Here is a 27878-nt window from a genome sequence, read left to right as displayed (position 1 = left end):
ATGTAAAAGCAAATATTTTAAAATAAAATAATCCGTCTAACTTATAAAATAATATTATTTTTAAAGCAAATTTTTTGTCATTTTTGTAAAAGTTCCGGAATTTGTCAGGGTCACTCACAAGAATGTTGTAATAATTACAGTCAATATGTACATGTAAAGAAGTATACAGAAATATATAGAGTATTTGATAATGCTTATCATTATAATCATGAATATTCATTAAGAGATATGGAGGAATAAACCCAAGTTGTGCACCCAACGTATGATTTATAATTGATAATTTAGTTCGAATATAGAGCTAACTAATTTAATTAACTATACAATTACTCAAATTTTGTTCATGAACTTCATTATTTATGACAATTATATTAGGTACAATTTTTTCAATTTCATCTACTAAATAACATCTGTGCCATTAACTTCGAAATTAACTAAATTGTTTGTGTTTACAATTTAGAGTACGGACAAGTAGTGTGCGCAAGGGGCAGATTCAGTCAGTTTTTTACACATTGTAACGAAAACGCGAATCTAATGTACTGCCTAACAACCTAACAACCTACCTATCTACACAGTACATTTTTTTTCGTGGGTATACACAGCTTTGTAAATGTATCTATCTACACGAGCACTTAAACGCTATACAGTTATTAACCACACTCAAGGTCAGCACTGTTTATTTTTTATATTTTGTTTTGAATTTATAATTTATCACAGCTCTCAGCAGTTCCTATCATTCGTTTTTTAATTAATAAATAAAAGAGCATGTAAAGCACAATAATAAATATAACAAAAACAAAAACAAATAACAAAATGTAAGCACACTCAATTGTGTTAGTGAGAACTTACAGTTTCTTCTCATACTCAACGTAAACTCACACTAACAAACAGTGTTGTTGAGTAAAGCTAATTCTAAGCTTACTAGACAATTTTTTTTTTATTTTGATTTTGATTTTGCTATTCCAATACTCAAACATATGTTTTCTTTTGCCGTAAGCACAAAAGCTTTCACATGAATTTGTTTTGTTGTCGTTTGCTCTATTTTGGTATTTAAATACAATTTGAAATTCAGAGCTTTTTCTAGAAGATTGTCATGTACTCACATACAGATATTTTATTTTCTTTATGTTCTTTGTTCTGATTCAATGTTTCAATGTTTTTAAGTGTTATTTATATATATACTATACATTTTACTTAAATTTTTATTAGTTTATTTTGGTTAAGTACAGTGACTCGCGAAAAATCAAAAATAATTCTACAGCAAATATGGTGAATTGTGTATTTATATAGATACATCGCATTGTCGTTCATTTGTATCTGTTGTACGCTATGTGAGTAGGTATTGGATGGATATAGGACAATTAAATTGAGTTCACACTGCCCGCTAATTTCTTGTTATTTTGTCAGCAGTTCAACATGTGTGCCGCAAAACGTACTTGACAATCCATCTTCAATTACTACATTTAGTTATCTTTTTATTTACAAAAAAAATTATTAATAAAAAAATTTATTAATAAAAAAATTTATTATAACAAAAAATGGTGACAGACTATATTTCCCACCGGGTGTATACCTTCTGCTCAAAAAGTATCCGGATTTTGTTGTTCGTTAACTACTCCTTAAGTAATAGACCTTTTTCAAAAAATTTTTTTTTGTTATGTTAGTACACCCTTTCTTAATGTGAGACTACCTCAAGTGCATTTAGCGATTTTTACTATGGAAAATTCTTGTTGTACGCGATTTTTTGACCAAAAACGGCTGTCAACACCACTGTCATCGCTCAGGCACCATATTCGCCAGATCTGGATCAGTGCGACTTTTTCCTGTTCCCGAAACTCAAACACTTGCCCCTTCGTGGTAATTGTTTTGAGTCGATTGATCGGTAAAAGAGAATTCGCTGAAGAAACTAAAAGCCATACCTTTACGAGCCTACGAAAAGTGTATGAAAGATTGGGTTAAGCGTTGACATATGTGTATCGCTTCAGAAGGAGCATATTTTGAAGGAGATAAAATAGATTTGGAATAAAATTTAAATATGTGTGTTTTATTTACAAAATCCAAGTACTTTTTGTGCAGAAGGTATCTGTGTTTGGACTATAGTATTGTAGCTGCAATACGAAAAACTTTTGTCAATAATGCTTTTATAGCAAATCTGACACGTGAATCCTCTCTTTCGATATAGTCAAACAGCATTAGTACATGATTTCGCTACATAAACCTACCACCTACCGCTTGTTGCATCTACTCTTGTTTATTTTTCACTCTCAATAGTTCACTTACTGTGAAAGTTAAATGTCCTGTCGAAAAAAGCCATTATTTTAGACGAGTCAAGACCCCAGCCAAGCTAACCGAAAGCACTAATTTCGTTTCACTTAATTTCTTTCATTTCGCCAATTATTGAGAAAGGTGAACCGCCCTACTCGAAGAACACAATTTTTCGCAACAGTCATCAGCGAGTTGTTTCGCTACATGTCCTGATTTATCCTTCCTACTTTCATATTCTACACATACCCTGTAAATATTTTACTTTTTCACACATATCAAAAGGAACTATTAAAAAAAACTGTTTTTTTTTTTACTGAGATCGATATTATTAATCAATACAAAAAAAACACAATGATCTATCTCAACAGTAGATCAATTATTTTAACTTCTCTCTAGTATTTATAAACCTCTGCAGTAGAACAATTTATCTTCATCGTCAAAAAGAATTTATTTCTGATATAAAGTCATTCATCAAAGAAAATATTATTTTAAATAATTACTTATTATTTTGAAATCTGCAGATTAATCGTAAGTAGTTAGGACCTAAATCTGACGAATATAGCACAGCATATGAAAAAACAATTTTAAAAACGGCCGGATGTACGTCTTGTAGTCACTCGTCTAATTCGTTGACCAAGTGCAGCTTGCCACACCTAAAAGGAGATCAAGCAAAACCCTCCGGGTTACAACAAAAGCAACAGAGAACAATTTCTTACGGAGCCACTATGCATAATCTTAAGAAAAGATCTATGCATAATCTTATAACTTTAAAGATCATCAAAAACAGATACCAGGACTGATCACTAGTTAAATGTCGGTCACCATTATTATTTGTTTAGTTTAGTTTAAGTGAGATTAATCTGGCTGATCATAATCTGGCCAAAATTATACCTATGGATTCCTTATAATACTACATTAAGTAAGATCTCAACGACATCAGCAAATCTAAAAAGTGCTTAAAGACACATTTCTGAAACGTTTTTCTACTTTCAAAATTGTGAGTTTTCCAACTATTTTAAGCGTGTTCTTGACATTGCTGGATATTAGCATAAAAGTTATTTCAAAATTTCCTTTGTATGTAAGGAATACAAACGCATTCAAAATCTTACAATGCAGAAAACAAACAGAATTGTTTCAAAATCTCTTTTGTTGCTCACTTCTTACATTTCCTATATATGTCGCTATCATGAATTTCTTTATTGTATGCGTAGAGATTGGTTCCTTTTTCCGAAAACAAAAATCATGGGAGCACCTTTAACTCGTTTTATTCACCCATTTTTACAACAAACATCAGCTAGACTATTCTGCCAAAAATCGATTTTACTCATCAATATAATTTCCTTCAAGGACAATACAATCATTCCAATGCTTCTTCAACTTCTCGCAGAATCTGGATAACACTTTTGAAGCCATTGCTGAGCTTGTTCAATATTTTTTTCATCAAGAAGCAATGATAAATTTACACACAAAATTGGTTTGAATCCATTGTTTTGAAAATAACAAAAGTAGCTTCACTAATAGCTGTCACTAATCGAAATGTCATTAAATTTTACACATAGTCTTTTGAAGGTTGGTACTTCATAAACGTCATATGGATTTGACAATGGCAGCGCCATCTATGTATCAGTCAAACGACTTATTGAGTGATGTGTTAAAGTATTCAGTAATGTAACTGACATAAACTTATAAAAGATTATGATAATAAATTTTACAAAAATAACATTCGTTTTTCAACTACTTATTCATTTAATAGAATTTAGTTGCAAATGAGGTACTACTTAGGGTTACTTAAGTTCAACCGATTAAATGATTATCACTGTAAATTGACCCATTTTATTGTATAGGTACTTTGTATATTAATTAATAGGAGTACATATGTCTATATCACATATTCAGATTTATTTTAAAATATTCTTATCAGAAAATGATTTGTCTACTTATATATGTATATGTATATATTTATATATTGTAAAGTTAATAAGAGTCGTATAAATTTGTTGCAGTAGACTAGACTCTAATCAATTAATTCATTATTTATTCATTCAAAAATTTAATTCAATAATTAATTGAATAAATATTTATTGTTAAATTGTCAATCTTTGAATAATCGTATTCAAACTTGAATGTGATATTGGATTCAATAACTCAGCAACTCTGAATTAAATGCAATATTAATAGAACTGCAGTAGATCGGAATATATATTCTAATTTTAATTGATTCAATACTATCATCACGTTAATCTATGATTAAGATGTATGTATGTATGTATATTTCTTATTATTGTATTTTTATATATGTTGACAGTTTGACTTAATTTTATTATTTACAACAATTTCACAAATTTATTTATTGTGATTTCTGTGAATTATTTTTACATCAACAGTTCAGCACGGCAATTAAGTGTGAAACTGGCGCCATTTTTACGTTTGCACGCTACCGCATGCCATTAATTTGCTCACACACTCAACATACATTTGTGTTTGGGTGGCGGCGTTGTATGTATGCAAGTATATACACGTTCAATTTTATTTATATTTTTGCATCGTACGAGTACTGCAGTTGCATATGGCGTTTCCGTTTGTGCAAGTCATTATTATTGTTTTGAATTGCGTCAGATAAGTAGGAAAATCTCTATTTTGTATAGAGAATTCTCAAGAATGTGCCAGTGCACCCAAATGCATATATGTATATATAAGTTCTAGAAATGTTTACCAAGAAACCATTAAACAATATTTATACTAAATATATTAATAAAATCTAATCAATTTAATAAAAATATTAACATAAACAATAATTATAAATATTTTTATAGATTGGAAAACCTTGCGAACCCATTTGAAGTAAAGTAACACGTGTTACTTTTCCAAGAAACTTATACAGTTCTTACAGAATTTAATATAATACGACTTCAATGAATTTTTAATTTATTAACATTTTAAAATAATTAATTAGGTACAGCCAATTAAATATTAAATAATTTTATTATAGTAATAAAATGTAAATGTAATAAGTCGAGAGTATTAGATCTTTTGTAAGACTATTTTTAAAGTTAAGTACCTAATTCTTAGGAAAAAATATTAATTTTTTCCTAAACATGCATATAAACACACGGAACGTGTCTGGATAATAGGCTTAAAGACAGTGTGTGTAAGTGAAAAATGTAGCGAGAAATATTATAAAAACTCTCAACATTATTTGCTAAAGAAATTAAGTCGGATATTAAAGACTTTAGATTCCAAAAAATATATATAAAATTAGTCAGAAAATGAACAGAAAAACGGATTGTTTGATAAATTAAAATTTAAGATTAAAATGCTGTGTTGATCTAAGCCAGAATTAGAATCTCTCATAGCTACAACTAAACAAAGCAAAGAAACTATTTCTCACTTTTATTTATTTATTTAAAGTTAACGTTTACATTATTTGCTCTCCCTTGTTCTTATTCAAGACAGCCGAAAGAAAAGACGTTTTAAAATGTATAAACAAACATATGGAAGACGAATGGGCAAAGTACAACCATCGCTACAAATCGATCAATATCAGTGGTTTAAAAGCTACATATCCACTATTATGCACTCGTCAACAATGTAAGATTTTTATCCGATTGCGAATGGGACATTCAAAGCTTTTTCATGAACATCTTTTAAGTGGCGATCAGCCATTAAACTGTCCATTCTGTAATAGCACACCATCCATAGATCATATACTTAACAATTGCCCTTCTTTTAATTCTATTCGTAGTAATATCTTTCCTAATATCTTACCTACCAGCCTATTAAAAACAATTACTGTTGAAAATATACTTTTAATATATAAATATATTAAAGCTTGTAATCTAGTAAATAAAATTTAATTTATAATATCCGAGCTGAAGGCCCTGGCTTCTAGCGCTCGTTTTTTTTTCTTACCTTAGTTATAAGATTTTATATTTTGTAATTAATTATAATAAATAAATACATTATTTGATCATTGTATACACGCTAGAAACGCCATTCTTCAATAATCGTGGGTAGCTAGAATAAGTAAATATCAACGACCTTCATTCTTAAATCGCATATACTGGACCGTGCTGTGTACACAAATAATCGGACAATCAATTGGTAACGAGAAAGTTACAACAAAATGAAGGTCCAATGGACTCATAAATTTTTTATTCTTTAAGTAGGCAATACTACTTATAATGACAACCATTTTAATAATTGAGAACTAATTTATATTCAATAGATTTCAATATTTCAACATATGTACACAGACTTTGGTGTAAAACCAATAGCCCAAGTTTTTAAAAAAGCTGCCAGTTGCAATAACACGATCAACGGAGAAGTTAATGTATATCATTTTTTCCTCTCAATTAAATAGCAACCCAAGTTGGCCTTGTTTTAATAAGACATCGTAGCATGTTACACAATAACACAATCCGGTTAATGCAGCAAAATTCAATAATTGAATTTGAACGTAATGAGCCTGTGAGTCAGCCTCCACTAACATTAATTCTGAACCTTCCGGATTTTTTTTAGAGAGATAAGTAAAGTCGATGATCTACTTCGTTAAACTAAACCCATTACACCACTTCACAGCCAACATTTCTAGAGGTATTCTTTGTATACAGTTTTAGTAGCTCAAAAACTTGACAACCACGTCACCCTACTTTTTATTAGAACGAACTGTGACGTGCATATACTTGAAATCATCATCATCACTGGCACTATAAACAGTGTCCGGCCTTGGCAATCTTCAATAAATCTGTCTACTAATGTCATGAAATAGAGTACCTTTAAGTCTAAAAGTTTCGTTCTACACATTCCTTCCTGTTTCATTGCCGCATACCATTAAATCTGCCTCTAATCGATTTTCGAATATGCACTTCTTTATTCATACGAGCTATGTGATCGCTCTTTGGAGTCTTCTGAACTTACTTTTTGTAACTCCTTCTGCATTTAAGTAATTCGCATATAGTTCGTGATGGTTGTGTCCTCCTCAAATGCCCGAAATCGTATTCAAATAATAATGATATAAAATTATCCTTTCAAAACAGACAACATTGGCATTCTCTATTTCAATTGCACATAATCAATGTGGTTACTAATATTAATGAATAATTAAATAAATATATAAAAAGTCATGAAAAAAATAATACAATTTAATTAATAAATTATGTGGATCTGACACAACTTTACAATAAAAAAATAACTCAGAAATGTTAAATGAAGCGTCAGTAATATATGTATACATATGTATTACAAATTAATAATTAATTAATCAACTAATTAATTATGATAAAAAATTAACAGTTTAAATAATTGCATAAATTGATTTGTCATCCTGATAATTATAAAATATTCAAATATAAGATTAAAATATATTTAGAATTAATTAATTCTGTTAAAATATTAAATAACTTTAAGAAAATGACTAGACTTGTAAAACCAGAATATGGACGACTATGCCTATTATAGGAATATAAAATCTTTTAGTAAAATTCCAAATATTGATTTTTTTTTAAATCGAACTAATTAAATATATACATAAGTTTATTTTAAACAAATATTTAACAGAATCGTGATTCTTGCCTAATTGTAAAGTTTTTATTTATAATTTGCAAATTTTTTACTATATTTAAAATTATAATAAAAAAATACAAAAATCAATAAAAATTTAATAAAGTAAATTAAAAGAAAAAGAAACCTCACGTGATGTATTATCACTTTAGCACAAGTAACAAATCAAAAATTTATTAACACATCTACACAAATAGACCGCAGACAGCAAAGATACTTTATACATAAGATACAGATATGTTTGTATATAACAAATATCAGCTAAATGAAGCGCATTCGGTACAGCAAATTTTCATCATATTCAATTTAATTTAATTTCCGATTTATTTAATAAGAAAAAATGGCAAATAAATTGCTATTTAAAATATGGGTTCCTTTCAACGAATTTAATAAACTTTAAATCTTAACACAAAAAAAAACTATATAGTTTGTCTGTGAAAATTCAAAATAAATCAACAAACAAAATCTTCACAAAAGTAATTTTACTTTTCGGCCTAAAAATTAAGAGAAAACAAAGTTAATTTACTGAACTGACATAATTTATGCACAAAAACTTTAAAATAAAAAATGTATCTCGATCAGACAAATTAAAAAATTAGGTCAAAGGTTATAAAACATCTCAAAACGCTAAGAGATTATTATTTCAAGATAATATTTAAAAGATTTAAACAAAAGTTTTTTTTAAATATGTGGGGAAAAAAGGAAGGTATTGTATTTGGAGTTATGAGTGAGTTGGTTCGGATTCATTTTAATAACTTTGAGGTTAAGAATATTATCAAAAGTATTATTATTTAGGCTCAGTCTATGTAATTAAAAACAAATCAAATATTAATGGAGATGAATTAATATAATTCCTATGTATTTTATATTAAACTAAACTTTTTTCTTTATGTAATTTTTTAGTTAAAAAAAGTTACTGAAAATATTGGTGGAATACATTTTTAGGTCAGCCATGCAGCTGTTTAAGATACTGTCAACGATATCTGTTGACAGTATGTGTAGATATCTGTGTGTAAGTTGGCCTTAAGTTAGGAAAATAAAAACAGAGTATAAAAAATCTGGCATCAAGCGACTCCTTTCAGAAATTCTGCAAAAATATTAGTCTTAATATTTATGGATCACTGTAACTGAGAAAACTAAACTAGGAAACTTAATATTCATTAATATTCCTTAATATTCCATTTTTTATTAATATTAATATTATTTCTTAATAGTTCTTGTTGCAGCTATTGGGTAGGTGACGAAAGTTTTATCACTATTTGATGCAGCTTCATCAGGTTGAATGGTTCCTAACCACAACCATTAAGCTATTAAATAATATCTACCCAATAATAAGTGACACCTAACAGGACATAATCTAATTACATACCCACAAGATGGTACAACCCTATCTAGAAGGGGAATACAAAATATGATACTCGTATAATATAACTGCTTAAACTGAAAAGTATAACAAAAGAATATATCATTGTTATTTATACTCAGAATCACACTACATACGAAAATTTTTAGGTAACACGATATGCCCGAACTAATTACGTGTATAAAGTCAAGTCCTTAATATTTGGTCATTGCTAAGCTCACCTTAACCCACAAGTATGATCTATTGGTACTGCAAATATTATGAAAAACGTATGGGTATGAAGCCTGGAGATCATTAGAATCAGAAGAAAACAAATTAGCAGTATTTGTTGAGTATTTTCGGAGTTAGTGCATCGGGGTACTTTTACTTTTTGATAGCTGAGGGGTTACTACAGAGTCCCTTCTCACTGACTCATTTTTATATTCCTCAAAAGTTTCTGAAGTATTTGAGACTATATGGAAAATAATTGGGCCGATACAGTATACGAAGTTAATCATACAATGAAGTTAATCAACTATTAGAAGATGATACAATTATACGATGTATAAAAAACAACGCTCGGAGTGGATAGGACACATTATACGTATGCCAATAGAATGAACACTATAACTATTGTAGGATCACTTTAAAAAGTATTTTCGCAAGATCTAAGAGTGATGAGTATTAGTAACTGAAAAGGAAAGGCAATGATAAAAAACAGAGGGAAATAAAAGGATGTTGTGATATAAGTGCAAGTTCTAAATGAACTGAACGGATATGTTTATGATGATTACGATACACTTACTACAATTTATAACATTCTCAATAATATAACGAATACAAAAAACCATTAACATGCTTTTAAATTAAAATACTTAATTTATGTTAAATATATTTTTTAATTATTAAATTTTTATTAATAAAATTTTGAAAGTTTGTATAAACAAAATTTGTATTAGAAAAAGCGTATAAAAGAATTTGTATAAAAAAAATCGATAAACTCGATTGCAGGACTATAGCATGACTCTAAACCCTTAAGGAAATAATTCCATTCAATTCGTGTGATAAGAGCTGTCATTTTTGGCACGACATTTCGTGACCTTTAATTTTATTGACTATAATGACAGCTACCAATTCATAAGCCTTTTCCGAGCAATTTGAATAAATTTTAAATTAGTTCGACATTAAAAATTCCAACATTAGAAGGGTTGATTAGAAAGACCCAAATTAAGGTTGGGGAACTGCTCAAATAATTATATATTGTGTTATTAAGGAAAGCAATTTTAAAACACTTGAGGCAATTATTGACCACAAATTAAAATAACCAAAAGGGTGATATCATCTCTATTTCCTTTTTTTGGTTTTTTTATTTTTACAAGAAGAAATTGCTAAAAGGTTTTTAAAGTTATATATATTTATTATGAAATGTATTTTCCACAATAATTTTATTTAAAATTTATATCAACACCTAAACTCAAAAAATATTATTATTTACTTGGGCAAATGTGTATGTATATATGGATATACGCAAAAATTGGTTTTTTAACGAACTGTGCAAAATTATTTTATTTAAAGCACAAACAAAAACAATAATAATATTTACTTTTTAACAATTTCAACGTTTTCCGAGAAAAATAATTTTGCAATTTAATAACTAAAAAAAGAAAGAAAATAATTTGCAAGAAAGTAAAGTGTATAGGGGAAATACATTATATAAATTAAATTTTTTTTTTTGGTAAAGAAAGCTTTTTGAGAATTCAGAAAAACAATCTTATATTGATATTAACTTGTTCAAGGTATACAAGAAATTAATGTTTGTATTAATTTATATTTACATATCTACTTAATATTTAACAGATTTATACAATATAACGGGTTCTCTATTTGCAGTACAAATATGGAAACATATGGTTAACTTTATTGTGACTATTGACTATATGAAGACTTATTATTATAGTAATTTTCTTTCCCTCTTAAGTAAGCACATAAACAAAAAGTCTCTTGTTAAAGTCTATTCTTAACGTCTCTTGTTCAAGTCTCTTTTTCAAGTCTCTTGTTAAAGTCTCTTGTTAAAGTCTCTTGTTAAAGTCTCTTGTTAAAGTCTCTTGTTAAAGTCTCTTGTTAAAGTCTCTTGTTAAAGTCTCTTGTTAAAGTCTCTTGTTAAAGTCTCTTGTTAAAGTCTCTTGTTAAAGTCTCTGGTTAAAGCCTCTTGTTAAAGTCTCTTGTTAAAGTCTCTGGTTAAAGCCTCTTGTTAAAGTCTCTTGTTAAAGTCTCTTGTTAAAGTCTCTTGTTAAAGTCTCTTGTTAAAGTCTCTTGTTAAAGTCTCTTGTTAAAGTCTTTAAAACACCAATTAAAAGAGCAACAATATTCGCTTACTCATAAAGTATCTAAATACTTAAGAAACTTTACCAATGCAATAAGAAATCTATTCTGAATTGAAATTAAAACTTACCAATGACCAAAACTATTCTGAATTTTAATTATTTTAACTAAAATTCTACTTATCTATCAAAGTTTATGTCAAAATATTAGCAAGAGACTTAAAGTTTCTTTAATACTCTGGAGTAACATAATAAGGCTTTTATACGTTAAATAATCTATTTCCCTTTAAATATTAAAATAATAATAGTGCTATTTACACGGATCTACCTTTTAGTATATTTAGTTAAATACACTAAGAGCCTTTAATTTTTATATGACGTTCTTGAAAGTACAAATTATTAAGTTTAACTTTTTGACTTGCTATTAAGTTATTCAATAGGTGCCATAATAAAAAAAAAATATATATAATTGAAATTCTGAAAGCTCACAAAGTGGAAACTCTTGCAATATTTGCATTTCAGGTCAATCTGTGTGACAATTTAAATAAACTAGTTGATAAGATATTTACAATACCATTCGTATATTAATATATATTCATATATTTATTTAATTCAGAGTATTTACTCTACTTTTTCATCTCTTTTATAATCTCAACATTTATTTATGAAAATGATGATGCAATAATCAAAACATTGACAATCATTTGAATAGAATAGAACGACAATGTGGAATTGATACTGACGTCAAAACGTTTAACAAATTAATTAGAAAAAGTAATCTATATGTATCTATACAATACATATTGTATACATTTGTATAAAAGTATCTGTATTCGTGTTGCTATTCATTATTTTATAAACAAAATGCACTACTAAATAAGTGAAAGAATAAGGAAATTTATAATTAAATGATTTATGGACTGTAATACTATAATATTGTAATATAAAAATACTGGAGTGGCATGAATATAGAGTGAAGTTTATTGTGACAAAAACAGCATTTCATATATTACAATTATTAATACTAGTTGTAATAATTTAATTATTACTTTATTGATTTAATTATATTACTTATTTAATTGCAAATATATTTGTTGAGTTATTTTTGACATAAACATAAACATTTCCAGTTCAATGTTTAAATCTATTTTATATAATTAATCTAAAATATATTTGAACATGCAACTTAGCCAAAGTACAAAAAAGAATAAAATAAAACTGAAAATAAAGAAAAAACAAATAAAATGGAATTTGTAAAAACCAAAAAAAATATAAAGAAATAAAATTATAACCACTTTCTGTTATTTCATTAAATTGGCTTTTAGCCTTGTATCTTGTATATTTTTGCTAAAATGACAGTGAACTTGTAAGAACAGACAACCATGGAAAAGATACGAAAAAGATTCGATAACGTAAAAAATAAAAATATTACAAAAATTTATGATAAAAGGTTTGTTTATTTAAATATTTCTAAGCCTATACATTGAATAGTTAAAGGTTTGTGCCAAATCAAATCTAATAAAGCTATAAAGTATGTATATATTAAATTGTATATATTAGGTGTAAATAATATACTGCATTATCACAATTTATAATACAAATTAACCCGTTAAAAAACAAAATCATTATGAAAAATATTTGGTCATTAAAACAATTAATTATTAATTTATATTACCTATACCCAATAAGCTATTATGCAAAAAGAAACTTAATTTTTAAAAATGTTTAAAAAGTACATGTGGACAGACTGGGAACTTCATAAAGTATATACTTTAGTATATTTCAATACTTTAGATAAATTAGTATATTTAAATTCCTTAGCTTAGTATACATACTTTTGTATAACATATGTATACAAAATATATAAATAAATATTACATATAAATAAATGTAAAAAAAATATTTATATTTATAAAAATTTTTATATAAAAAATTTAATATTTGTATATATCCTATAGTTTAATTCAATTCTTCAGTATATGTAAAGAGCTTTTAGTATACTATATATAGACACTTTAAAAGGCACAATAGTATTTTAATTAATTCAACTTTGATTCAATCCAGATCTTTTGGTATTTTATGCGTTCGGAATAAGTTTATAATACAAATTATAACACTATAGATATATAGCGTGGTTTCTGTACTTGAACGGAATTAAAAACACAGAGGCTATATTTAAATTTGAAAATTATTTATTGTGTTCTATTTATTTCCTTAATCAGGAAACTAGAAACTTCTTCTTGGAAAACAATTTTCTTTTTTCTTATTAAAATTTTCCAAATTTTGTATTGTCAATATATTTTTTTTGTAATTGTAATCCAGCTTACTGTGATTATTGAGAATATCGACGTCTACAGATATATAATATAAATATATAATATAAGTATATAATATAAATATATAATATAAATATATAATATAAATATATAATATAAATACATAATATAAATATATAATATGAATATGTGATAAAAGTATATAATATCTGTTTAATGTCTCAGTATCACTCAGCATTAGCAATAGCAAATACATTAAGACTGAAAAGTTTTCGGAAATTCTCATTTAAAATTCGCGCGCTGTATATTTTTCGATATTTTAAGTTTATGTAGTTTGGCAGCACTGTCCTTAATTACTATGCCAAAAATGAGCGCGATCTGTCAGACAGTTCGTTTACGGCAGCTGTTGAACCCAGTTCACCTCAGTAGTGCGTTGCGAAATGTCTTCGACGGTCGTACGACCGTCCTGAAAGGCTTTGTACCACTCATAAACTTGAGTTTTCGATAAAACTGATTCCCAATAAGCCTTTTGTAGCATTCGCAACGATTCTGCACACGAAATTTCGTTCGAAACACAAAATTTGATGCAAACTCTTTGTTCAATATTTTTTTCCATTGTCTTTTTCGCAACGCACTACTGAGGTGAACTGGTTTCACCAGCTGCCGTAAACGAACTGTCTGACAGATCGCGCTCATTTTTGGCATAGTAATTGTCCTTAATTGCTGCCAAACTACATAAACTTAAAATATCGAAAAATATACAGCGCGCGAATTTTAAATGAGAATTTCCGAAAACTTTTCGGTCTTAATGTATTCTTTAAATGACCTGTAGCTTAAAATGCAGCAGAATTTCTAGAACCCAATATCAATACTACAACAATTATTTAAATTCATGATAAAATTTTTATTTAATAATTTTATTTAATTGTCCAAAATAATTTTTTTTTATAAAAATTTTTTTTTCTTAAGTTTAAAAACAATTTAAATAATATAATTTGTTGTTGAACTAGAAAAAAAATATTTGAATTATTTAAAATTATAATTTATTTTAATTTAAAAATTTATTTCACTAAATTTCGAAAAACTTAAGAATAATATATATTTAATATTAATAAAAATATTTAAAAAAATTATATTATTTTTTGAGCGGGTTAATTGGTCATTTAAATAAAAACTATAATTTATTATTTTATTTAAACAAATTATATTTTATTGAAGTACTATTCCAATATTTCGACTATCTTCGAATGTCATCTTCATCTTTTTATTAAAAAAAATTTAATAAAAATATTAATTATAAATAATATTATAATAACTTTATGCAATGCTGCCAAATATGACTTTCTTTTATTTTTTGCAATTTTTAACTATGAAAAAAGACTATCTAAAGATTTTTACTTTAATTTTTTTAACAATCTGCAGATAAAGTATTTATTTTTAGTACTTATCTATACGTTGGATAGTGATTTCGTACATATCTATTCAGCTTATATATAATATATTATATATAAGCCACAAATAGAAGAATGGCCAAACACAATCTTTTTCATTTCAACTTCTTTAGCTTTGCCATTTTACTTTATGGCTTAATAATAGTTAAAAATATTTTCGAAAAGTTGCCAAAAATAAGAAAAGGCGACACATAAGAATAATTTCATATATATAATACATAATATATAATATAAAGGTAACTAACCTTTCTTATTTACCAGAAATTATGATGAATAAACTTAATTCTGGCAAATTCCACAAAAAATGGAAATGGCAAATATTTTGGCAATTCTCAAGTTGAGCGTCGCGCCGCGCCGCTGCTCCTCTGCTGCTCTGCTGTGTAGACAACTTAAATTATTATTAATAATCACTATTTTTTTTCTTCGTTTTAACACAAAAGAATTATAAATATTTGGATTTTATTATCTTGTATTTTTATCTATACTATATATATTTGTTAGATATTTATTTTTGATATTTGTTGTTGTGTGTGTGTTTTTGTATTTTTTTTTTGTTGTTGAAGATAATGTAGTTATAAGTTATGCCATATCGCTCAAACGTTCGAAAAGTGTGTCACGCATGTTGCGATTATTTGCATTAATCTATTGTATTTGTTGTTATATATACCATATATATTATATATAAAATATTTTTGAAAATTTTTAATTTAATTTTTTTATGTATTTCGGTTCATATTTACTAAACTTTGATTATTATTAATATTGTTTCTTTTTTGTTTTTGTTGTCAATATTTTGAAAACAAATTTGGCTTATCAAAATTTGGCAAATTGCCGTGCCACGGGGGCACACGGGTGGCAGCCCAAGCACTTCTCTAGAATTTCATACACATACACAAATGTCAAACGCCACTTTTGACATAAGAAGAAACAAGTACTATAATTAAATAAATTATATATTGAAATAAGTTTCACGTTAATTTAACGTTTAATGCAAATTTCACAATTTATATAGATTTTTTCAACCTTTACGTGAAGTGAGCATTTTTATGCGCTGCTACACTTCAAAACTACACATTCCTGAGCATAAAACATTTGTTTTTGTTGTTATTTATGCAAATAACGAATTATAAAATTTTATTTTTATTTTATATTTATTTTACTTAATTTTATTGAACGACAAAACTAGTATGCGAACATGAACCACTTTTTGTGTGTATATTCTGCAGTTACCACATCAGGTATTGATGATAATATGCATATTATTTTACACATATATATAAATATATATATATATATGTATATGTATGAACGTTACTTTATGTGTGTACAATTCTATTAATTAGTATTTTTAAAAATTCAAAAATTAATTTTTAATTTCTATGTGAAATTTTATTTAAACACGTTTTTTTTCTGGTCTTTGTTGTGAAATTGTTTAACAAAGAAAAAAATATTTTTTATTTATATTTTTTTTCTTGTTTTTTGTTTCAAATTAATCTATCTAACTTTGCTCGTTATTTATTTATTTACACTTTTCGTATAAAAGTTTTACACTTTGTACAATTCTCAACTGTTTTGTTATTGTTATTGTTTTTATTGTTTTATTCATCGTATTTAAGTATGACAGAATGTAAAGTAATTATATAGAGACTTTATTATAAAAGCAAAAAGTACTGGAACAATGAAAATTTCTTTAAAACGCGATCCGCGTTAAACTTCGACAAACGTTCTTGACCGATTGATATAAACTTTTTGAAAAGTCTCTCAATTGATACAATTTTGTGGCGCGATTTTGCCAAACACAAACACACTCACCCATACACCTATCCAATGTGAAGCTTTTTTACAACAATTAACTAACTAACTAACATAACATATATTTCCTACACTTCGCTTGCCTTTGCCTGCTGCTTGTTCTTCTCTCTTTTCCTATATTAACGCTGTATGTGTGATGTACAATATTTACTTTGGTTTTATTTTCATTGCTCTTTGTCTTCAACTTATTTACAATTTTGTTGTGAAATGTTTTTAGACTTTGACTCAGCTGTTTGTGCAACAAAACGGAAATACAAATGCTTTCAGCGTAAAAATTCCAAATTATAGAAAATTATTTCGAAGTGAAAGAAAATTCTTAAGATTTGTTGTTGTATGTTGCGAATAGGGAATTATGGTTGTGCCTGAGTGGATTAATCTTTTTGTATAAAAATTTTCACTGTGTGATCAGATTATGACCACACACATTTTAGTTGATATAAAAAATCACAAAATAATTAATTAATTTTAATTAATTAACCTTAATTAATTGACTAATTGACTGAATTTAATTAATTATAATGTAACCGAAATTTAGTCATCTGATCACAAAGTAAAAATTTGTGTATAAGAAGATCCATCCCCTCAGGCAATTAGTTAATTAATTTTAAATAATTATTTTAGTGTATAATGATTTGATCAATTTTAACTAAATAAATATTAATATTTACTAAATTAATATTTAAATAATAAATAATTAATTAAAATTGTCCATTTTTGCATTTGATACGAAATAAGAAGTAGTAAATGTATACCAAATTGGGTCTTCCTTTCGTATGACACTTTAATTCGGAAATTGGAGTTCTCAAAAAATCACTTGCTTGTACAGATGTTTGTTTAAATCTATCTGATATAACTAATGTAGGTATTAAAAACATTGCTCATTTTATTAAAAGGACAAAATATATTCGTAATGACACTATCTTTAAAATAATTTAAAGCACATCACTTGCTTTGAAACTTGAGTATTACAATCTTCGCACTCTAGATAGCTGACGTCTCTTTTGCAACATGCTGTCACCAATACCTATTAGTTATGGTAACGGTATTGAATATTGAATCCATTCAACATGTTTATCATCTATCTTATTCCAGCTAAAAACTTGTATAATTAATGAATATAAAGCAGTTCTTTTGAATAATAATGAAGAAGAATCTGAACAATTAGATTGTAATTAGATTATAGGTCACTCAATCTACTTTTATTTCTATATATTTGACGCAGAAGTAAAAATAATATCCCAAAATAATGATGTAACTTTGAAAGTGTTTTAGGAAGAAATTCTTCGTATGATTTTGCTGTGACGTAAAAATATGAATGACGTCACAAAATTTATAAATTTTTTTAGGAGTGTTCTAGAAAGAAGTTTTTTGTGTGATCTTTGGTTCTCTTGTAGAATACAACTCGTAGAGAGATGTTTGCTTATATATAGGTGGTAATTAATGAATATGTGCTTAATGATGACATTAATATCGTTTAACGAAACTAATTAGCATTTTGTGAATATAGAACACTATGTTCAAACAAAAAAGGTGAATATACATATCACAGTACATACATACATAGTAAATATGGTTTATTAAATTTCCTAATTTATATGTATGTAGGTAAAACAATAAAGGAGACATCGGGTACCCTATAATGTATTTAAATTATGGATCAGCTTGAAAAGAAAAATCAACTATGAACATGATATTTGTCTGTCTTAGACTAGTATATATGTCGGCTAAATAAGCTATACAATGAAAATTGATTTAAAATTGATTTAAAATTGTTTGACAAAGGAAATTAGGTACATTACAAGCGTGGATAGAACTTAATATTAATATTTATTAAATTTTACACAATCGCTTCAGATTTTGATATAGCTAATATACTATTTGTTTTAAACCAAAGTTTTGAAAACAAAATTTATTATACTTTTTTGTTAATTTTTTTTTAAGAATATATTCAGAAGACCAGATATATACTAATTAATAAATTATTTTTAATAGTATTTTATTTAGAGTGTTACAAATTAATTTCTTTTAATTAATTTTTAATTTAATTAAAACATTTATTTTAATTAATTTTTTATGTATATATTACTACATACATTAATATAAATTATATTTAATTGTATTTTAATTTTAATTAGAGTGTCTGCAATTACATAAAATCTATTAAGGTATATACAAATTTTAATTTGAGCTCATCGTACTTTCGAAGTCAATTAGTTTCTAAATTTGACACCATATCAAATTATTCCAATTGGGTCTTACATGTTCACCCACGAGTTATCTGTCTTATAAACATGCTAACTTAACTCTCTTTTTTATACACAGACCAAAAAGCTTTCGCTCTTTCGGTTTTGCTATTTGCCATAACGATTTTTACAACTTTGTTTTGTTACAAAGTTTGTTTTCAAACTGTGGCTACTTTTGTTGTTTTTACATTTTCCCCAATACTAATTTGCATATACAATCTAAAATGCAGAAATGCCAAAGAAAAGAACAAAACAAAAAAATAAAAAAAATATATATAAAGCCAATATAAGCGTCCCAAACTAAGTTATTGTGTAAATATTACAAATTGCCGGAGTTAACCTACAGTGGTAGGAGAGAGTGCATACACGCCATATTGTGGAACTGTTTGGTAGTAGTGCGTGCCTGCAAAACATATGATATGCAGACCAGACCAGTCATCTCTATATGTGTAAAAATTCCTGTTGTGTAAATGGCTGCAAAAAAAAAAAAAAACGAAGTTGGCGTCTGTATGTGGTTTGAATGTGAAATGTGAAAGGGGCATGAAGTCGTTGGTGTTCGTTTTTTATTTTTTTTATACGTTTGGCTTTAATTGGGGTTGGAAATTTTCCAATTGAAATTCTTTACAATAACTTTACTTTTCTTGTGAAATTAAGATTCACATTGCACATTCATAAAGACCAAAGTACAGTTTATACTTAGAAAAATAAATTAAAAATTCATTAATTTTATAAATTTTGTATATTAATTTTTCTTTTGTCCTTTACATGTGCAACAATTTTTAGCATTTTGTTTACCTATGGGTTTAAAGCACATTTATTCAATTTTTTTTTTTTGCAATCTACAAACTCATACTGACAAGACAAAATCAAACATTTATTATTTTTTATGCATTTAAATTCTGTTTGACGTCACTTCAAAACTTTAAAGTTAAGCAATTGTTGTTCTCTCGTCGAGTGAACGATTTTGTTGTGTTTTCCCCATTTGTTTACTTCACTTTTAGCTTTCGTATTGTTGGTCTATAATTCTTTTTCTGTTTTTTTGTTTTCTTGTTTTTGTTTTTATTTTCTTGTTTACATTTTAATATTCTTGTTTTTAATCCATTTTAAATTGTATTCATTTTTTTTCTGGCCTCTTCTGCGAATCACTATTATAAAACTATATTATTCATACGACTGCCCTCTCCCTTCCGCCCATATTTTGTTAATTAGTAGCGCACAGAGTAAACATCGGATGACGTTTGAGACTTAATAGAATAGCGTTTTTTTAATTTTTATTTTTATTTGCTTCTATTTGTTTTTGTTTCAATTTTATTAATTATTTATTTATTTATTTACTGAAAGTATGACGTATATCTGCTATAACTTAAATCAGATTTTTTGTTATTTGTTAATAAAAACCAAAACATAAATATAAATATAAACTCAAAAATTAAGGGAAAATTAAGCGAGGCTAATTTATGATAGGTAGGTATTATTTGTACATTCAAAAGGTGCGATGTTAAAAAGTGTGAAAGACAATAAAAAAACAATTATAAACTATAATATAATTAATGAACTAGATTAATTAAGATACATGAATTTTACGGTCAATTAAACTTAGATTTAATGTATAATATAAAAGCTTAACCGCGATTTGATAAAATAGAGAAAAACACAGGAAATTAAAGAGTGAGAGAGACCGAAAAAAAAGGGGAAAAGGGAAAATTAGGAAAAAGGAGATAGGAAAATATAGAAATATATGATAAAAGAAGTACAGAGAATAGAGATAAAAATATATATTATAAAAAAAGTACAAAGAATAGAGACAAAAGTAAAGATCAAGAGAAAAAGCAAGAGAGAAAATGAAAAAAACAAAAGTAAACTCAAGGAGGGAGAAAGAAAACTCAGAGATAGAGAGTAAATAAAGAAAGAAAAATTTAAAAAAAGAGAAAAAAGACAAGTAGAAGAAAAAGATAAAAGAGAGAAAAATAGAAGATAAACAAAGAGAAGAAAAGAAAACGAAGAGACAGAAGATTGAGACTTACAATAGAGAGATAGAGAGAGAGAGAGCGAAAGAGTGATGGAGATAGAAAGAGAAAGATAGTGAGAGAGATGGAGATAGAAAGATAAAGATAGAGATACCAAAAAAAAGAGATAGATAGAAAGAGAGAGATAGGAGAGAGATGGAAATAGAACGAAGAGAGAGACAGAGGACAGAAAAGAGAGACATATGACAGGAATAGAGAGAGACTTACAAGAGAGAGGGAGAGAGACTTCAAAGAAAGAGACTTCAAAGAGAGGGACTTCGAAGATTAATATTGAAGAACGAAACAGAGACAGAAGAAAATAGAAGCTTCAAGTTTTTTTAGATGACAATGGTGTGTTGCTTAGCGACTACTATATATTTTGCATCCGTCCAATAGTTTATAAAACTGTTTATAAAAAACAAGGAACTTACATTATGCATAGACACAAATACAAATATTTTTTCCTTTTCTCATAACTAGAAAATCTAGATTTTATACGGTTATAAAGATATATTTGTATTTTATGTTGACCAATTAAAAGTTAATTGTGCAAGCAAAAATAGTTATAAAATAATCTTCTTGTCGTTACAAGTTGAAGAGGTTAAAGGAAGAAAAAAAAGTTTAAATGAACTTCAAGAGTAAGCTCTCAATTACACGTAAATAGCATAACCCAGGACATCATACGTCGCAAATTAATATTACTCCCACGAGCTTCGGGACTACTTAAATTGGCATTAATGTAGGCGTGCTACAAGTGGATCGATACGCCATGCTGCCGCATAAGTATGAGTGCGGCTGCACAGAACAAAATGTGTATCTTATACTACATTATTTACAACTCAAACACTGAATACGAAGAAACCCAAAAGGAAAGTTGATACAAAAACAAATGCATGAAACCTTGGAAAAGAGAGTACAAAAATTCATTGAGAAGTAAAAGCTTTTTACTACTTTCACAATTTCCCTTTTATGGTTTTTATTGATATCGTGTGCAAAAAATTATATTTTCCGCAATTCCCCGTACACACAGATTCATAATAGTATTTATTATGCATATACTATACTATGTATACTATATTTTCGGGTTCATTGTAGGCGACGGCTGAGTCCTTGAAATTTTCACTTTATTAAGAGGAGTTTGGAGCAAAGCATATTTTCGAGCGGCTTAAGGGTTTGGTGCCACACCACTTATGCAAGCAATTACGTAGGAAAGTAAATAGGCGTTTAACACAAAATACCAGTGCTATAAGGTAAATATGTAAATGCTAATTCCAGCCTAATATTGAAGTCATAGTAGACGCCTATTAAAATACTCGTATCCTTTGTTTCGCGTGTTGTGTAATAAAGGAAAACGGTAATAACAAAAGGGAAGCCTTAAAGTAATTACCATAAAATTATGTGTTTTTAAACTTTTTATTTAAATATATTTTTCAAGTTCCTGTATGCATCGGTGGTTGAAAATACAGAATTTGAGACGAGCCCTACAAAAAAGCCGAAAAGCGTTGAGGTAAGAAGTTGACTTGTTATTGTTGTGAAATTGGGAACATAAACAAAATAAACAAGTCCTACTAAAGGGACATGCGTAGGAAATGCCGCCCATAAAATCGCATGTATATTTACATTGTCTAGATGCGGAGGTGTTCTATAGATACTTTATTATTATATATATGTTACAATACATATTCATATACTCATATATAAACATTGTTTTGCGTCGCAATATTTTCTTCTTAGAATAGGTGTGCAAGGAGGAAATTAAGTTGTAGGTGGTTATTTTATTAGAATAAATTTAAGAAAGTGAGTGTTGTGCCGGGTATCGATTTGTTGACATATTAAATCTGTTTGCTTACAAACCAGATTAGATTCCATTTTTTTTTACTAAATACTTAAACAAATAAAAACAATAATGTAATAATATTGTACACGCTTATTAATTTATTATTAATATTCTTTTTGTAAATAGAGAAATGGGATTTATATTTATTCTTACGACAACTATCAGTGGAAAGTGTACGTTTTTTTAATATACGATTTATTTATTTGTGAGTTAACACTAAAACAAATTTTAAACGTAACTAAGAGTAAGGAACTGGACTATTAGGTCCTTCGCCCTGAATGTATGATTAAAACCTTGTCTTTCACTACATAAATATTATAGGATAAACTTAGTTGTGCTACTTTCATCAACCCTTTCGTAAGTTCGCGATATTAACAGTCTCTTACCACCTCTTACGTTGCCTGAAATAATTATATATAATTTTGTATGGATATCTTCGTAAAAGGTTAGTTAAAAGGTTAAACAATTAAATGTAATAAACGTTTGTAATAATATATTTTACAAAACTGTGATGTTGCTTGTGTATACAATATTAATATTGTTGACCTCACACCCTCAGCTTCAGTGCGGTTTTCTCCAACTTACAAATACAAACGATTCAAATGAATCTTGTGAGAAATGAGTAAAAAAAAAACAAAGTACCTTTTGTTCAGTAACAAATTTCCTGAGCACCTTGGGAACCACTGTTGATAACTCGAAGTTGTGTAAGACTTTATTTATTTAGAAAGCAGCATAGCCATAAAAAATAACGTCAGCCTAGCTTTAATGAAGAAATACTGTTGCCAACATTTGTTACTTCAGACTAGGCAGCCAAGTAAGAAATAAAGCCCTCTTTCGACAAATCAAATCACTTTCTATTAGTCTTATAATGCTTTTCCTGTTGTGAGGTGCAGAATAGAGAACAATTTTTGAAAGAACTAAGAGACCAACGACAGGAAGGTACTAAACTCTACCAACTGGCGATAGTAAATCAGGCAGACTGGATGTATTCAATGATGTCTCACGACTGTAATGGTCAACTAAATAAGTACGGAGAAATAGTTTCTGATTCATATATTATATAGTATTTATTTTACATTTCAGATTAGTCTTCATCTTTTTATTAAAAGGATAAAAGCCATTCTCTTAGCAGCAGATAAAATATTCATTGTAAATTGTCACAAGTAAATGTAAAATAAAATAATAAAAATACAAATATCAATTTTTTCATTTAATAAAGAAAGTAATATTGTCAATTAAATATAACAACTATTCTAAAATAGCTCTGAAGAATAGTCTGTAACAGTCTCATAACAGATAATAAAAAATTATTATGATAGATGATGAAAATGACTTTAATAAATATATAATAAACATTTAAGCATATAGTAAAAGCTTAATATTTTTACTATTATAAATATTTTACATACAAATATGGAATTCTACAATCACTAATTTTCATAATGAAAGATATTCCTATATAATAAAACAAAGAAAGATTTGTTGCTTAGAAATATAAAAAATTTCACAATTGTCACAATACATATGATTTGAGAATTGTTTCTGTCATAATATATTAAATCTAATGACAAATTCTTTTCGCAGTTGAAGTGATTTAAAGACAATATATGCCGGAAGATATTTCACATCGTTATGAAATTAAAAAAAATTTATACTTTCATTATACGGTACACCACATGTGGTGGGTGTTTTCAATAGACTGGGTTTATCCAATTAACTCACGTTTAAGAAGCAGTCTTACTATTTTACTATTATGTATCTATTTGAAAAAAAATACAATATTAATTCATGTAAAAAGTAAAAAGTATTGACTTATTTTAGCCAAAATATCACAATTTTTTTTAAACAGTAAAAAAAATTATTTATAGTATATGAAAAAAAGTGCTATTATTTGATTGAGTGGCACCAAATACCTTTTTTCATATATTATATATGTATATATACACTAATACTTCAAGACTGCTTAGTACACTTACATTGATACAATAGTACCTGTTTCATATTTTAATTTATATAAGTTTTTTAATCTTTAATTAACAACTTGATTATAACAATTAAGGTTTTTATTTTAAGATAATTAAAAATAAAATAGAAAATATTAAATTTCTTTATAAAACATAAAATTGTTTTTAGAAAGAAAATAATAGCTATTTTTTTAATTTCATAAAAAAATAAATTAATTTATTTAAAAAAATATTTTTTTAATTATTAATTTTAAGTGAACTAGTTAAATTATAATAAACTTAATTATTATGAATATTATATTTTCTCGACTAACGGTGACAAAATAAATGCAATGGTTTTTAAATTTTTCTTTGGGTTAACCTAGAGCTCTCTAATGTCTAAATGCGAACGTGTCATCAACAAGAGTGTGATCAATGTTCATATCTGTGAAGGATATTTATTAATAGTTGCCTCATCCATATTGTTTTCCCATTACATTTCATTTTTTTACAAATTCATTTTTGACACACTTCTCTGTCCATTTAGTATATTTTTCTATGAATTCTTTTAAGATCTAGTTTACCTCAAAACCTTGAAACATAAATAAAAATACAGAAAAATAAAAGAAGAAAAGACATATAATTTTTTTCGTATACACATTAAAGTCCGCAAATCTCAAAAACGAGAACCTATGGATCAATTTTTGATAACATAAATTTGACTTTCATATACACTTATCTATTTTAAGACACCATAAATGTGCATTAATATTTTTACAATTCTTTTAAGACACAAAAGCAGCTCTGGGAGTTGTGGATAATATTCAAATCCGAAATCTCAGAACCTCAACTCTTAAAACCTGACACTATACAACAATAACTAATAATTTCATAAACTCCTGGAAGAACAGGCTTTGTATATCCAGATCTAGAAAAAGCTGAGGCCTTTGCAGACACCCTTGAACTTCAGTTCCAGCCCTATGAAGACTTAGAATATGACTCAGAGGAAGAACAACGCATCTCCGAGGAGGCAAATAATATTCTGGATCAGGAGCCAAATGATAGCATTACACCATACACTGACGAAGAAATCTCCCAAATTATATCGAGACTAAAGATAAGATCGGCACCTGGTCATGATGTAATTAACAAGAGATGCCTACGTAACCTGCCGGAGAATGCAATCTAGCTTATCACTAGTATAATCAATGCTCAAGCAAGGTGAAATTCCTAAGTCCTGGAAGCTGGCCACAGTCATTGTCTTACCCAAACCGGATAAAAATCCACAATTCCCATAGAACTGAGGCCCTGCTATCAACTATAGGAAAGCTAGCCGACAGGATAATTTTTGGCAGATTAAATGCAGTAGTGGCTTCACGCAATATACTCCCTGTCGAATAATTTGGCTTTAGGAATGATCTGTCCACGAAGCTTCAACTGGCTAGAACGGCCCAAATGATCCAAACAGCCCTTAGTAGAAGAGAGTCGACTGGAATAATCATTTTTGATATTTCTAAAGCTTTTGACAAGGTCTGGCATGATGGCCTGATAGTAAAAATATCTCATTTAGATGTTCTAGGCAGACTAACTAAGATCATCGGCAGTTTCCTACGTGGAAGGTCCTTTCGCACGCAAATCAACAGCACTCTCTCGTTAGTCCGATCTATAGAAGCAGGGGTTCCTCAGGGGTCGCCACTTTCCCCCACTGTCTCCAACATTTATATATCTGATATTCCAATGTTAGGTCCCTCGACTCTGGATATGCTGAGGATACGTATATGCTATACTCAGATAAATGTGCTCTGAACATAACCAACACATTTCAAGAGCATATAAACCTCATTCTGGAGTATTTTCAGAAATGGAAAATAAAACTCAATCATGACAAAACTAAGGCTCTCTTTATAACGGTTAAGTGGAGACAGAATCCGTCGATAGTGAGAGTGGGTGATATGTTAATAAACTGGGAGGATAGCGTTAAATATCTCGGCATCACTTTGGTTAAACGATTCACAAATATATTCAACTGAAAAGAAGTAGCTGTCCAAAAGTTCTTCATCCCCTCCAACCGCCATTCAGAAATGAAATTCTCAATGCTAAGAATAGGAAACTGAAATATAACCAAATAATTCGCCGTCACTTCTATATAAATGTGGGAGATATACATATGGACTTTTAGCATTTAGCAAAGCTTCTTACACTACTATTCGCCAGCTAGAAATTGCACAAACCCAGTCTTTAAGAAGACTCTTTAAGATAGAATAGTACATTAAGACGAATGAGATCTTCAGGGACCTCAAAATTGATCCCATTAAAAAACACATGAAGGATAGAGCCTTGAAATTATTTGCGAAAACTGACAGACCGTGTTACTGACAGACCAACACCGTGTTATTAAATCTCAGAACTGTTACAGGCTCCTCGTGGAGGTATGCAGATCTGTGGTCAATTATTCTTTAGTCTGATGAAGTGATAAACAATAATCCAGTCAAGGCGTAAAGAGGGGTTTTGAAAATACGTCAAGTTAAGAAAGAGTTATTCCTTTTAATATAGTTTCGTAAGTAAGTAGGGTATTGGAGTAGTTTATACAGACCAAAAAATTGGTTTTAACTTGTTTTTAATTTATTTATTTTTTTTAATTATAAATTTCAATATTCAGAAAACTGCATGTTCAATTTTTTTCAACGACTTCATTTGTTCAACTCGTCCATGAACTTTTAATTGCTTAAAAATAAAAAAATTTATACATATATATATATTTTTTTTTAAACATTTTTTAATTTTTTAAACTTTTTACATATTTTTCAATTTATTTTATTAGTAAAC

The 27878-nt window shown here is 27.7% G+C and overlaps 1 protein-coding gene across 3 annotated transcripts in view; it reads right to left on the bottom strand.

Annotated features, from left to right (window-relative positions):
* LOC119678466 (protein CREBRF homolog) overlaps positions 1-27878 on the bottom strand; it is a 68030-nt gene that overhangs the window by 13747 nt on the left and 26405 nt on the right. For 2 of the 3 annotated variants that reach the window (XM_038090303.1, XM_038090306.1), the window contains exon 1: positions 15457-15668. The exons of the other annotated variant lie outside the window; for it this stretch is intronic. The gene's annotated coding sequence lies outside the window, so the exon portion shown is untranslated. Of the gene's footprint in view, positions 1-15456; positions 15669-27878 lie in introns of those variants that run through there. 3 annotated transcript variants of the gene reach the window in all.

The sequence above is a fragment of the Teleopsis dalmanni genome, chromosome 2 (genome assembly GCF_002237135.1).
Source record: "Teleopsis dalmanni isolate 2A chromosome 2, ASM223713v2, whole genome shotgun sequence".
NCBI lineage: Eukaryota > Metazoa > Arthropoda > Insecta > Diptera > Diopsidae > Teleopsis > Teleopsis dalmanni.
Note: the sequence above shows the minus strand (reverse complement) of the source record. Positions and strands in the feature narration are given on the sequence as shown.